The sequence below is a fragment of the Rattus norvegicus genome, chromosome 6, assembly GCF_036323735.1.
Source record: "Rattus norvegicus strain BN/NHsdMcwi chromosome 6, GRCr8, whole genome shotgun sequence".
In the NCBI taxonomy this organism is placed as follows: domain Eukaryota; kingdom Metazoa; phylum Chordata; class Mammalia; order Rodentia; family Muridae; genus Rattus; species Rattus norvegicus.
In genome coordinates, this window is record NC_086024.1 from 44,446,736 (window position 1) to 44,461,778 (window position 15,043).

The 15,043-nt window shown below is 41.2% G+C and overlaps 2 long non-coding RNA genes across 3 annotated transcripts in view; one reads left to right on the forward strand and one right to left on the reverse strand.

Moving 5' to 3' along the window:
• The window catches only part of LOC134479345 (uncharacterized), a 28,405-nt gene extending 24,326 nt beyond the window's left edge, over window positions 1–4,079 (forward strand). The window contains exon 3 of one of the 2 annotated variants that reach the window (XR_010052533.1): window positions 3,647–4,079. This is a non-coding gene — a long non-coding RNA (uncharacterized LOC134479345). The remainder of the gene's footprint in view (window positions 1–3,646) is intronic. The other variant, XR_010052534.1, reaches the window with a different exon arrangement.
• A 4-nt stretch (window positions 4,080–4,083) lies between these two features.
• On the reverse strand, window positions 4,084–10,908 carry LOC102555864 (uncharacterized). The gene is made up of 3 exons (XR_354695.5): window positions 10,557–10,908; window positions 4,664–4,738; window positions 4,084–4,391 (listed from the first exon to the last, which is right to left on the reverse strand). It is a non-coding gene; the product is annotated as an uncharacterized LOC102555864 (long non-coding RNA).
• Window positions 10,909–15,043: the final 4,135 nt, after the last annotated feature.

A 15,043-nucleotide genomic window follows, 5' to 3' on the forward strand; every position in this document is an offset into this window, starting at 1 on the left:
TAGCACAGGCATGCACAATTCTTTGGCAAAGGACCTGGGCTCTGCTCCCAGCACTTAATGTCAGGTGGCTCCTACCTATAACTCCAGTTCTAGGGGATCCAATGCCCTCTCCTGGCTTTCACAGTCAACACATGCACTAGTGTGCACATAACCACACGTGGAAGCATGCAATCTTTAAACATTAAACAAACCTTTAAAAGGAAGAGCTTCGGATACAGGAAACTTCAGGGTATTGAACCATTTTGGATGACTATGTCACATCTACCTGCTTGCTCTTTGGAGAAAGGAAAAATGCTCACCCTGATCCATGCCACCCAAAATAAGCTTGCATAGCTTGCAGTTTTCAGTGTTATTTCCTCAAAACATCACTGTCTGATTTGCTGAGAAGCCATCCCAAGGTGGCTCACAAAGCAAAACACTACCGTATATATTTCTAGAAAGTGGTGGCTCGGTGCTTAAGAACACTTAATGTTCTTTCAGAGTACCCAAACCGGGTTCCTAGCACTCACATGTAGCAGCACCCTAGTACCTGTAAGTCCAACTCCAGGGAACTTGACACCCTTTCTAGTACTCCCTACATACACACACTTGACTTTGCACCCATACACATACATTTTTTTTAAAAAAAAATTAAGTTATTGGCAAATTTAAGATGGCAGAAGCAAAAGTACAACCAAGGACTACCTTTTCGTCTTGAACACTATGACTTTCTGAAGCTAGCTTTGCCCTTAACTGTCACAGCTGCCTATCAGTTGTTTCCTGTTCTATGAGTGACTCTGCCCTTGGTACTTCAGAAGCTAGGCATCATGTTTTGCAGTGACACGGTGATATGTTTCATCCAGCTACTTTTGGAGGTCAGTGTCATGGGGCTGTGACCCAGTCAAGTTACTCACCTCTAACAGACAGTCTAGGTGGAAAGAATGCCTCGGTGCAAACAATATCCACTCTCAACAGGCCATGGTTTGAGTATCTTTGCACATGCTGGCTTCTTTCTTTTCCTCCCCACCTACCAATGTGACTCTTGTTTACTTTTCTTACCATCCCAGTTCTTGTGTTTCTCATCCCCAGAGGAAGATGCTTATATGCAGCAGAAAGCAAAAGGATGGTTTGTAAAGTAGGAGCAAGCATAAGCCTGAACTCTTGATAATCACTAATTCTAGAGTAATAAGTCACTCAATTGACAATGATCACAAATCTAGACCAGGATATGTCACATTAAAATTAGGTCTTCTACTTCCCTCAAATTCTAAAACTCTCAACCCACTTCTGGAAATAAACCACATAGTATAATATTAAGTAATGATTGCACTTTTTATTTTAGAGAAAATATAATTGTTTAAATACACATCACCAGGAGCAAAGCCCTTGAAATCACCAAAGAAGGGCAAAGAACACGCTTTCCTTCCCCCACCCCTGCGTTATACTCAAGCCCTGATCTATCTATCATCTCCTGACATTCAGCTTTTACAACATGCAAAATGCCTCACAAACAATCAAAAGAGATTTGTAGAAATGAGCTCCCTCACCCCTGCCAGTGCGGCACCAGGCAATCCCAAGAGTAAAATAGTCATTAGCAGTGATCACGTTGATGACATCACCAGTAATTTGCCTCATTCATTTTCTTACACAGGGAAATTTCACTTGGCGCATACGGCCCAAAATGCAGAGTTATTGGCAAGGGCTTTGAACTATATCACCTCTCAAGTCATCTTAGGCTTAACTCTTTGAACACTGAATTGTTCATGCTGCTCTGAAACCGGGGGTGATGCCTGGTTACGAGTAGGTATTTCATGGGTTGTATGGTTTCACCTGATATCAGCTTCATCTTGGGAGCAAGTTATGTACAGAGTGATGCAGTGTGAAGCTATGAGTAAGTAACAAGGAAAGACTCGATTAGAGTCAGAAGAATCCATGTCAAGCTGCGAAATTCAGTTGAATTATTATGCTTTAAAGTCTTAATTCACGTCATTCCACTGTGACCCTGGAAATCACCCAAGAATACACATATAAAGGCATTTGGAAAGCCTTTGAACAGTTAGATGTAAGAAGAGGGATAGAGTTTTAAGACTATGACTCTTTTGATTAATAAATAGGTCTAATGGAATAAATATGTTAGCCACAGAAACAGGAGGAAGTAGGAGACATTTCCAAAAGGGACTGGGTTCCACTTCAGTTGTCAATGCCCTTCTTTCCAAAAATAACCTCTTTTCCTACCCTCATCACTACTTTGCTCCTGGAACTTGATATAAATAAAGATACTCTGTGGACTCTAAGAAAAGGGGCCTTTCTTTCTGTCTGTTCATTCAATAATGAACCTTGGTTTTAGGGTTACTATTGCTATGATAAAAGACCATGACCAAAAAGCAGGTTGAGTAGGAAAGGGTTTATTTCAGCTTATATTTCCAGGTGGCAACCTATCATTGAGGTAAGTTAAAGCAGAAACTCAAACAGGGCAGGAACCCAGGGTCTGATGCAGAGGCAATGAAAGAGCACAGCTTACTGGCTTGCTCCTCCTGGCTTGAGAAGCCTGCTTTCTTATAGAACCCAGGACTGCCAGATCAGGGATGGCAAGACCCACATTAGGCAAGACTCATCAATCATCAATTAAGAAAATGAGAAAATGTTCTACGTGGTAGAGTGCTTGCCTAGGAAGCGCAAGGCCCTGGGTTCGGTACCCAGCTCCAAAAAAAAAAAAAAAAAAAAAAAAAAAAAGGAGAGAGAGAGAGAGAGAGAGACAGAGAGAGAGACAGAGAGAGAGACAGAGAGAAATAGTTCTACAAGCTTGCCTAAAACCTAATCTTATTGGAGGATTTTCTCAACTGGGGTTCTCTCCTCTCAGATGACTCTAGCCTGTGTCAAGTTGACATACAAGTAACCAGCACAGTCTCCCCATGGTGTCTCTTGCTGCAGTTGGGTAAGACTTGGTCATGATACCAGAGGATTTCATGGTGTCCTAGTTTACTTTCTATCCTCATAATAAACCCTGACTAAAACCACTTTGTGGAAGAAAGTCTTTTCTTGTTTTATACATCTTGTTTCCCAGGTCAAAGTTTCACAGCAAGGGACGTAAGGGAAGGAATAGCATGGAAGAATGCTGCTTACTGGCTTGCTCCCCATGGCATGTTCAGCTGCTTTGCTACACAACCCAGGACCACCCACCCAGATATAGCACCACCTCTGGTGGTCTGGGCTCTCCCACATCAATTATCAATCATCAATCAAGAGAATGCCTCAACAAACTTGTTGACAGGCAATCTGGTGGAGGAATTTTCCTAGGTGAGGTTACTTCTTCCTAACTCTAGTTTATGTCAAGTTGAAAAGCAAAACAAAACAACAACAGCAACAACAACAACAAAATACTCAGACACATTGTCAATTGTGTGAAATGCAAAAAGTAGCAATTATTCCCAGCAAACTAAGAATATTTGTGTCATGTCCAAGAATAACCTTGTATCTGTCTTTTGAGATATCTGAGTAATTATTTTAGATAGTCTTAAAAGTGAAATTGTGCAGTTGTTAAATATGCATGTTTGATTTTAATAGATGCATAAAGTTTTCTGAGCCATGCAAAGTCATATCTCTGCCATCAATATTTATAGTTACTTCATATTCTTGATTCCTATCTTGATTGGGCTTTTTTTTGCAGGCTTTCTCATATGCAGAATATCCATTTGTAAATCCTCTGTGAAATGTCTCTAAGATTCTTGCTTGTTGATTTTCCCTTGTGTCTCTATATTGATTTGGAGCAGCAGTGAACACAAATTTCCCTCTTTTCTGTCAACACTGAATACAGCATAAGGAGAAGTAATGTGCAAGATTGAAATTTGATTTGAAAGAGTGAAAAACAAAGTGAAGAAGAGGAAAATGCCAAAATTGATTCTTGTGGAAAATAATCTCAATAAACTGCTAGCAAAGATCCTCGGCAAAAATATAATGTGATGGTGCAGGAATGAACAGGATCTCATATAAGGACACTGATGGAACCGTGAGACTGCAACAGAAGGCGATTCTGTGGATCCCTACCTAAACATTGGTCGCATGATTCTGAGAATAAATAAAGCAACTTTTCTGTCAACAGACTTATTCCCAGGAATACAGGTTCTTTATAGTGAGGAAAAGCATCCCTCCCCTGGGGATTGCTGTGGATTTCATTTATGCAGCGTCATTTTAAGATGGGGAACCATTGGGCATTTCTGGTGTTTCTTGATTTGAACTGTGTGGGATAATCATCTGGAAATAGTGATCTGTCTGAACCAGAGGTTCAGCATGTTCCTCAACCATTATCGCCTGAGGTGGATAAGCATTGGGTGCTGTGCACTTGAGCATCAAGCAAGACCTCTCCATCCCTCGCCATGATCCAGTGGGGGTTGCAATTGCTGGTAATTATTAATCTGGTGGATAAATGCATATTATGGTTATTTTTGCATTTTTCTATATGCCAATGAGTTTTTTTAAAAGCTTCTCTGCTTTCCCCTCCCATCTCCTCCTCTCTCCCCACTCCCTCTCCCTCCTTCTGTTTTCTTTTTAGTTTTACTTATTTCTATGTTGTTTAGATAGACTGCTCCCTCCCCACCATGTTCCCAAGTCCTATTGCCTTAGCCTCCCAGACCCTAAGATTATTAGTGTACCGCAATCCACCTTGAGGGATCACAAAGATACTTACAGAGTTCATCGGTGCACACATCGCCTGCAAGTATCGATGGTGAATATTTTTTGACAACAAGAAAACTTCATTTCACTTAAAATGATTCACATATTGAAATGAAAAATAAGAAAAAGTAGATATAAGCAAAGAAGAAAGTTCGACTACAAATAAAGTTTTCAGAATAATATAGCATGATTTCATTTCAGAGATAGCAAGTAAATATATACACTGTTCATGAACAAAACTGCAGTATGTGTGCGTATGTGTGTGTTTGCATGTGTCTGAGTGCCTGTATGTGACTGTGCATGAGTGAATGTGTGTATCTATGTGTGTGCATGTGTGTGTGTGCATGTGTGTGTATCTGTGTGTATCAGTGCATGCATGAGTGCATGTGTGTGTCTGTGTGTCTGTGCATGTGTGTCTGTTTGTGTCTGTGTATGTGTGTATGCATGTGTATGTGTGTGTGTCTGTGCCTGAGTGTGTGTATGTGTGTGTGTGTCTGTGCCTGAGTGTGTGTGTGTGTCTTTGTGTCTCTGTGTGTGTGTATGCATGTGTATGTGTGTGTGTCTGTGCCTGAGTGTGTGTGTATCTGTGCCTGAATGTGTGTATGTGTGTGTGTCTGTGCCTGAGTGTGTGTGTATCTGTGCCTGAATGTGTATGTGTGTGTGTGTGTCTGTGCCTGAGTGTGTGTGTATCTGTGCCTGAATGTGTGTATGTGTGTGTGTGTGTGTGTGTCTGTGCCTGAGTGTGTCTGTGCTTGTGTGTGTCTTTGTGTCTGTGCTGTGTCTGTGTGTGATTCAGTTGTGGGTGCATTTGTGTGTGCACATGTGTATGGAGTCCAGAGATTAACATCAGGTATCTTTAGAGCTCACCCTTTGTTTGTCAGAAGCAGGGTATCTTGCTGTCTACTCTAAGAATTGTTGATTCAGCTACTCCAGCTAGTCAGCTTGCTCTAGGATCTCCTCTCTCTGCCTCCCAAGCAGTGAGACTACAGGTGGGCACTACCCTGCTCAGTCTTTTATGTGGGAACTGACCATACAAATTCTAGTTCTTACTTCATATAGGTAAGCACCTTATGCCCCAAACCATCTTCCCAACTCCAAAACTAGTAATTGTAGTATTCTAGGAATCTCTTTTACAGTTTGGAAGTTAACCCAATGAGCCCATCTAAAGTGAAATGAGCTTGAATTCATGTCAGCAGTCTCGTGCACTGCCTTCTCCAGTGAGTATGTGGAAGTTTCTCGGCTCAGAAGGGTCAGCAATTATTCCTCTGCAGCTGATGGCTCTTCAGCCATCACTTCCTCCTCTCCATTCCAAGGATGTGGGTGTCTGCATGCTGCTTCTGTGATGTGTAACTTCCTTCTTCTGCTGTCTCTGTAACTTCAGTCACTTTTCTGTGCTTCCCAGTGGGCTCCTGGTAACCTTAGTCTCTGCTGCCACAACCCAGTCTTCATTCCATTTAGCGTCCTCCTCTCCTGCTCATCCACCACATTGCTTTTTATGAAGCAGTTCATTAATTGACACATAATAATTACACACATTATTGACTACAATGTAATACTCTGACATATCTATATAATATATGATGATCAAATAAGGATAAATTTCCCACTCATTCTCTCAAACATTTAAGGATTCTTTGTGTCGGGGGCATTCAGAATATTCTCTTCTTGACACTTTAAAAGCCATACTAAAGTGTTTCTGACTGTAGCTACTTCCCTGTGTTAGAGAACACTAGACTGCAGTTTATGGTCGGTATTTCTGTACTGTTAACTATCTTTTCTGTACCCTTACTTTAGTAGAGGAACTATTTCCATTCTGTGTCCGTGAGGTTAACTAACTTCTGCAGCTCTTACATGAGTGAAACCGTATGAATTGTGTCATTCTGTTCCTGGCTTGCCCCCCTTTATATGAAGGCCCCTGTTTCCATCTATGACGGCAAGGTTTCGTTTTTCATGTTTGAGCAATGTCATCCACTGTGTATGTGTATAAGTGCCACATTTTCTTTGCATGCAGCCATTGGCTTGCGCTGATTCCATAGCTGGGTTGGTGTGGCTACTGCTGCAATACACTGGGCTGTAACCACAGCTCTCAGCCACGGTTCACTTAATCTAGGCTGCGATGTTTGATACTCCCCTCTAACTGATTTAATTTATGCCAGCTTATTATCAACCTTTTCCATAGTGCTGAAGGTAGAACACAGGGTCTAAAACACGTCAGGCCGGTCAGTTCTTCATCACAGCTGGGCCAGTGGCTCCTGTGCCTCGATTTCCCTTTTTACTTACTGTGATATGGGATCTCACTAACTTGCTTAGAGCTGCCTTCCAGCTCACTTTGCAGCTCAGGTAGGTCTTGAACTATGATGCTCCTGCCTTGGTCTCTCCAGGAGTTGGGATGACAAGTCATTAAGTCAGGATATCACTTACTGTTTTATTAATACAGTGACTCTGAGAAAATATCTTGTAGGATTGGAGCACTCCCTTTTACTGGATGGAAAATTTGTTCCAGAGGAACTTCTCCATGACTCCTTCACAGGTTCCCTTTTCTTCTTCTGCATTTCTTCTGGTTTCCAACTTTTGCAATGGCTCAGGGTAGCCTGAGATTCCTCTGATGCCTCTCAGATACCAACAACTAACAGAACTTCTACCTCTCTCCCCGGCCTGTCTCTCATCCATTTCAGAACTGGTTTCTTTCTTATGTCTCTACTTTCATAAGAAGCCTTGGAGGTAATTGACTGCTCTGATTTGTTGATGTTTCCTGTTCAATTTTGTATAATTTTATTATCATAATTGGGTTTATTCTGGGTATTCCAAAGTGTATCTTTCTTATGTGGCTGGGGAAATTATGTTTATATTGGATTGTTCTAGCAATATAGACATGGCCTGACAGCTGTATACTACCAGTGCCCTAGGCTCTGCTGGACTGGCACCCATTTTCCCCAGACGGCACTGGGTAACATGAGGGAAATTTATTGTTTGAACAAGGAGCTTCAGGGAAAAGGCCACGTGGGGCTGCCTCTTTTGAGCCTTCCCACACTCCCTCTTCTCAAGGGATAACCAAACTACATCAAGACTTATTTTTCAATGTGTTGTTTTTTGTTATTAGAAATAAACATCTGCTATGATCAATCTCTGTCTCTGTTTCTGATTCCTCACCATCTGGAAAAGGTGGTAGAGCAGGAACAGGCTTGCTCAACTTTGAGAATGACTGTCATTGTCATGGAAAGAGTTTCCAACTAAGGCTGAGACCTTTCCTGGTATTACCCAGGATGCAGTTCCAAAAGGAGCCTATAAAGAGACTTTGCTCATAGCTGGCCCCTCATCCCCTATGTAGCTGCTTATAGAATGGAGAAAATGTGTCTGCTGTTTCTAAATTCTTTTGCCTTTCTGGTCCAGATTATTTTCTTCAAAGTAATAAATTGTGTTGCATATTGTACGGTTTTCAAGATTTGAGCTTCAAAATATTATGTATGTGGATGTATGTGGATGTTTCTGTATATGTACATACATACACATTCAAGTGTGTGCATGTGTGCATTTGTGTGAGTATATGTGCATGTCTTGCACGTATGCATAAGTATATGTGCATGTTCATGTGTGTATGTGTTTATGTGCATGTTAATATGTGTGCATGTATGTATGCATACTCATGTGTGTTAATGCATGTTCATGTATGTGCATATGTGAGTATGTACACATGCATATTTGTGTGTTTCTTTGTGTGTGTGTATTCATGTAGTGTATGTTCGTCTGTCTGTGCATGCTTATCTGTGTGGTTTTTGTGTGTGTGTGACTGTTGATTTATGTTTGAGTGGTATTGGGTGCCTTCAACACTGGGTCACCATTTTATTTTTAGAAAAAAAGTCTTTCATTAAACCTGGAGTCCTTTGATTTGACAAGAGTGGTGGCCATCAAATCCTAGGGATCTTTCTGCCTCTGATTCCCATTCCTGTTCTAGAATTACAGGCTCTTATCACTGCCATGCTGGCTTGCTTTTGTGGGTGCTGAAAATCTAAACTATACCATGCTTGTGTGACCAGCACACTTTCCCAGGTGAATCATCTGCCCAGCACTGGTTTTGTCCAGTATGTTAGCTTTTTTTTCTTTTTATGCTGGTAGATTTCACAGCGGAGGGGTTTGATTCCATCCTGTTTCACGCTGTTCCCTGTGACCCTCCCTCAGGTTGCACTGATTTCAGAGTCATATCACTTGCCCTTCATGTCTGGCTTTGCATAAAATACATTCAAATATGACTACTGAATACTGGTTTTCTAATCCTTGTGCTTGTACAGAGTCCTTTGGTTTGCTTTATTCTGACTTACTGCTACTCTCTCTGCCTGGATCTCCATCATTCTTCCTGGTTGGCTAAGTGTGTGGTGCTGTGACTGATGTGGCTACCGCATCTAACACTCCCTCTTTATAGTTTTAAAGCTGCTTCCGTATCCCACTTACCTATTGCTATGTACAAATTGACCTAGACAATGTGACTTTAAAATAATTTCCTTTCCCTGTCAACTCTTTTCATGATAACTGGGCTCAAATTGATAATTTTAATTGAGTTTCTCTCCCTTTGCTGCAAACAGTCAGTGATAAGACTGAAGTTCTTGGGCTATACCCAGTCATAGTTCTAATTGGACTAGAAAAGCTTAAACTTCTGGGTCTTTGGCAGCTGAAAGAACTTGGGTATCTCTTCCCATCAGAATCATGTTGCCATACAATTTCTAGGCCATGGCGAGCATGAGATCAAGTTCACAGCAAACTACCACAGAATTTCCAGACAGGAAAGTAATTAGACTCCATCTCTTGCTCCAGAAAAGAAACCATTCCAAAATGGCACGTTAGACTCTACATGCTGCAGTGAATACTTCTAGGAAGAAAAGTAAATGATTTTTCAATATCCACCATCCAGGCACAATACTTTATTCCCAAATTTGAAATATACTGGTTTCCCTCACTGCCACAAAGACTACCCAAAGCCTTGATCCATGATAACATTGTGTTTGGGCTTTCCATCAACAGTCTTGTCTTCTGAATGAGTTCCAGGTAAGATAAGGTAGATCCCTCAATAAATTCAGAACCACAGCCCCATTAGGGGGATTCTCCCAAAATAGAAGAGCCATGGTATGATTAAAAAATTGTGACTTATTGCTTCAATTCCTACACAGCACAGAAAAATGCAGAAAACATATAATAATAATGGCAGGCATTCTTTTTTAGAAAAAATAATTGTAAAGGGGTGTCCATACAGGCAAGGTCCACAGTGTTCCTGCAATTAGGTCTGCAATACATTGTCAATTCTTAAAAAACAAAAACAAAGCTACACAGGTGATACAAAGAATTGTGCTATTCAGTTTGTACAATATAAATATAGTATCACATCATATTCACTTGTTCATGGATCCACTGCCGCATAATTTTTCAATTCACTTATTTTGGCCATTATGGAAAATGCTGCAGTTAATGCAGAAATACAAATATCTCTTGAGATGTTGTTTTAAATGCTTCTGGATATGTAGAATTGACATTTCTAGATTATGTGATAGTCATATTCTCAGTTTTCACTGGGCCACATCACTTTGCATTCTCAATAGTGCACAGTCTCTGGTTTTCTCCACATTCTCACCAATACCTAAAATACCCACTATTATGAAGTATTTTTAAGTGTGTTAATAGTGAGCCTAGCAGATGTTAAGTAATAATAGTTCATCACAGTTTGATTCACATTTTCCAAATAGTTCCCTATTTCTAAACAGAATACAAATTATAACAGTTAAAGTAAGACTATAATCTCTCTCTCTCTCTCTCTCTCTCTCTCTCTCTCTCTCTCTCACACACACACACACACACACACACACACACACACACACACATGCAAATATGGCACAGACTAGAAAGCCTATGTGTTAACTCACATATATACAGTTCTGCAGGGCCTTGGATGTTCCTTGAAAGTACGTAAGTCAAAGGCTTGGTAATCAACCTGGTGCACTGTAATTGGGAGAGAGTAAAACCATTACAAGAAAGGACCAAGTAGAATAACATTGGGTAAGATGATGTCCCTAAATAATTTCCTGAGGATCCTGGATCCTTCGGTCAATGCTTTATTTTCCAGTTGTCCTGAGGTGAGCAGTCTTCCTCCACTGTAGGGTCCTAAAATGATTTGCCATGTCACCACAAGCCCAGTGCAACAGGATCAACCAAGCATCCTTTTTTCTAAGTTAATTCTCTTCTGTCTTTTGTCATAGTAGCCGGAAGCTGCTAGCACACAGGAAGAACAGATTTTAGAAGAAGTTCTAAGAACATAGAATGTAGAAAAGACAACCATCCCTACAAATAGTGCCAAGGAACCTGCATCTCAGCATGCAGAAGACATGTTTGAACCTCATGTTTTATGTCATTCAAAAATCACCTCAAAACAGATTAAGGACTTCAATGCATTTTAACCAAAATTGTAACACTCCTAATAAAAGAATCACAGAAAAAGGACTTCTTGACCTTGATTCTGGCAATAATTTCTTAGATCTGACACCAAAAGTCAGAATAGGCAAGATGTATTAAATTAATCTTAAAAGGAGATGACCAACAGAAAGAAAATCAGTTTATAGAATGGGACAAAATGTCTGATATTGGGGAGGGTTAAAACATTTTGTAACTTCTAACATCCAATAACAAAAAAGAAAATAACAAAAAGAAGAATTAATGACCCAAGAGGCAATAAAAACATAGGCTAAGGATTTAACTAGATATTTTTTCCAAGGCAAAAGTAGCCAATATAGACATTCATTAGTTTTAGAAATTAGGAAAGATTTCTCAGATAGCACAGCACTCTGAATTTTTCTTCATTCCTTTGAAAGTATAGCATACATTCATATACTTGTAATAAAATATGTTAATTTTTACTATTTCTTGTGTGTGTATATTGTGTGCATGTACAAACACATGCATGGTAAGCCTGTGTGTGTGTGTGTGTGTGTATGCATGGTATGTGTCCATGTACTATGATAGGCATGTATAGGTCAGAGGACAATTTCGGGCAGTCAATTTGCTTCTTCATTCTACTGTGTGGGTCTCAGGGAAGGAATTTAGGTTATCAGGTTTGGAAATGAGTACCTCTATCTGCTTAACCATCATATAGGCCTTTGTTCAAAAGTGTGTAGTTTTCTTAATCTATTGAGGTGTGGGAATATCTTCGCCATTTTCAGTATCAGCTAATATAACCCTGGTCAAATGTCCTGATCTTTCAGTAAATCAATTTATTATTTGCTCCATTCAGTCAAAACCATCCATACTCAGAAACTTCTTCACTACAGTCCCTTCTTGACTGGCGACTGGGAAATTCTTTTAGACAATGAGCTCAAGATTACCAGAAAACACACTACAAATGTCAAAGAGTGTACATTGAACCCTTCAGATCTTCCCAAGGACTTTGGCTATTTGAAAGGGTACATCAGGGAACATTTGAATTTGCTCATGACCTAACAAAGGAGTTTTATCCTCACGCCTCCACTTCTGCTTTATGTTTTCTCTTGATTTTGTAAGAAATTTATATCTGTTCTGAAGCCAGTGGGTTGTTTGTTTTGTTTTTTAAATTTCAACATTGTTTGCCACTGTGGGGAAGCTATGAACAGGAACAGATTTTTTCCAAACATAGTAGGTCCTTTACAATCTCTACTTAGTTCTTCATTTATCTCTTTTCAGCAGCTACTTAGCACTGTCAACATTTAACCTTGAAATGGATTCTGGGTCATCCTGGGCACACATCCATGCTATAGCTTCCGAGATGCTCACCCTTGTATAAGGCAAGTCTGATCTTGTAGCTTGCCATAGTGGGTTTCCCATTTCCTATTCACTTTCCTCTGACAGCCTCCCTGAGGTCCATGTCTGTTCAAAGTTTCTCCTCCCTATATTTTGACTTATCCCTTTGTCCCATAGTCCCCTAGTTAACATATCCAAAATCCCCTGCCATAGTATCTTATGGGGTGTGAAGTATCATAGTATCTATAGGTACTAGCTCATAGGCAGGTAGCAGAAGCAGTTCCAGTAGTCTACTGTATAACATGCTATTAATTTTAAGGTAATCCACTACTATCATCCCCCTGGTATAAATTTTCACACTTCTGCGACTTATCTACACTCAGTGGGGAAATTCTGCAGGCCTCTCATGGTCCAGTATAGTTAGGACCACCAGCTCTTGTCTGCTTCCTCTATTATGTGTTGGCAGCACTGCAAGATCCAGCTTTCTGAACTGGAGTGAGTGGATCCTCATTTTGATAGCCTACTGTGGTCTCTCCCAAGGGCATTTCCAGCATGGATGTATCCAGATAGCTTCATGAGAACTGGGCTCCGTCCATGGTGGATCAGAGCTCCAAAGGGAGTTTCTCAACAAAGTGAGGCAGATGGGAACAACAGAATGTGTCACAACATGCAGCAGAGATTCCAATCTGGATGCTTAAGTCACGAGTGCCTCTTCTGCCTCCTCCTTAACGGCACATACATCAAGGCTTTCCAGGGCTTCAGGACAGGTAAATATATTTTGATTTTTTTTTAATGTCAAGATTGTGGAAGGTCAAATGTTGCCACAACTGGTCATTTCTGGAAATCATAAACTATCACAACTCTGAGATTCCAAACTTCAGCAGTCAGAATGGCTGAAATTAAAAAAAAAAAACTTGAATGATAGCACATGCTGGTGAGAATGTGGAGCAAGTGTAACATTCCTCCATTGCTGGCGGGAGTCCAAACCTGTACAACCACTTCGGAAATCGATTTGGTGGTTTCTTAGGAAACTGGAAATAGTTCTATCTCAAGACCCAGCTATACCACACCTGGGCATATAATCAAACAATGCTCCACCATCCCCAAAAGACACTTGTCCAACTATACTCATAGCACTTTTATTTGTAATAGAAGTTGGAAACAACCTAGATGTCCCTCAACTGAAGAATGGACAAAGAAAATGGATTACTATTCAGCTATGAAAAAGAAAAACATCATGAATTTTGCAGCCAAATGAGTGGATCTTGAGAATATTATCCTGAATGGGGCAATCCAGTCCCAAAAGGACATACATGGTATGCATACCCTTATAAGTGGATATTCACCATAGTACAGGATGCCCATGCTACTCCACAGAAAGGCTGGACAGGAAGGAAGTCACAAGCAAGGATGCTTGAGTCTCACTTGGAATGGGGAACAGAATGATCTGGAAGGCAGATGGAGGAAGGGAACTGGGTGGGAGAGGGGATTGGGAGGGGAGTTGGTGGTTTGGAGGATGGGTGTGAGGAGGGACAAGGGGAAGGACAGATGGCCGTGAAAATGAATGGAAATCTACAACTGACAGTGTGTGTGGGGGGGGGGGGGTAGGAGGCATTTCCAGCAAGAAACTGAGACCTAAGATAGCGGAGGTACCCAAGAATCAATGGGGGGGTGTCCTTAGCTGTGCCTCACAGCATTGGATATATGAAGCCTTGAGGAGGCTGCCTCCTATGGCCTGGCAGGAACCCCAATGGAGCAATATAGACAAAACACACCCACAAAACTAATCCTGTGTATAAGAAATGCAGGGATTTTGGGATGGCCCAGAAACTGAGGGAATGGGCAAGGAATAATCAGCCCAACTTGAGACCCATCCCATGGGCAAGCACCAATCCCTGACACTACTAATGATATTCTGTTGTGCTTACAGATATGAGTCTAGCACGACAGCCCTCTGAGAGGATCCACCCACCAGCTGACTCGGACAGATGCAGACACCCACAGCCAAACAGTGGATGAAGCTTAGAGACTCTTATGGAAGAACAGGAGGAAGGACTGCAGCCCCTAAGGGGAAAAAACTCCACAGGAAGACCAACAGAACCAACTATCATGGATCCTTGGGACTCTCAGAGACTGAACCACCAACCAAAGACAACACAGCTGAACCAAGACCTCCTGCACATCTGTAGCAGCTGTTCAGCTTGACCTTCACATGAGTCCTGAACAACTGGAACAGGGGCTAGCCCAAAAGCTGTTGTGGGATATGTTTTTTCTATCTGGGCTGCATTGTCTGGCCTCAGTGGAAGAGGAAGCACCTAGCCTCACAGAGACTTGAAGTACCAGATGGGAGGATACCCAGGGGGGGGGGGCCCACCTGCTCAGAGGAGAAGGGGATGGGGAAAGAATTGTGGGAGGGAGTGACTGGAAAGTGGGCAGTAAGAGGAATGTAAAGTGAATAATACATACATACATACATACATACATACATACATACATACATTACATTACATGCATGCATACATATTATCACATTGATTTTGCTCTGTTATCCTGGGTCTTGGACTTTTCTCGTATGAACAGTATTATGTGAAAATGAGGTGGGGCGTGACATATGGATGAGCTTGAGAGTGCTGTATGCCACATG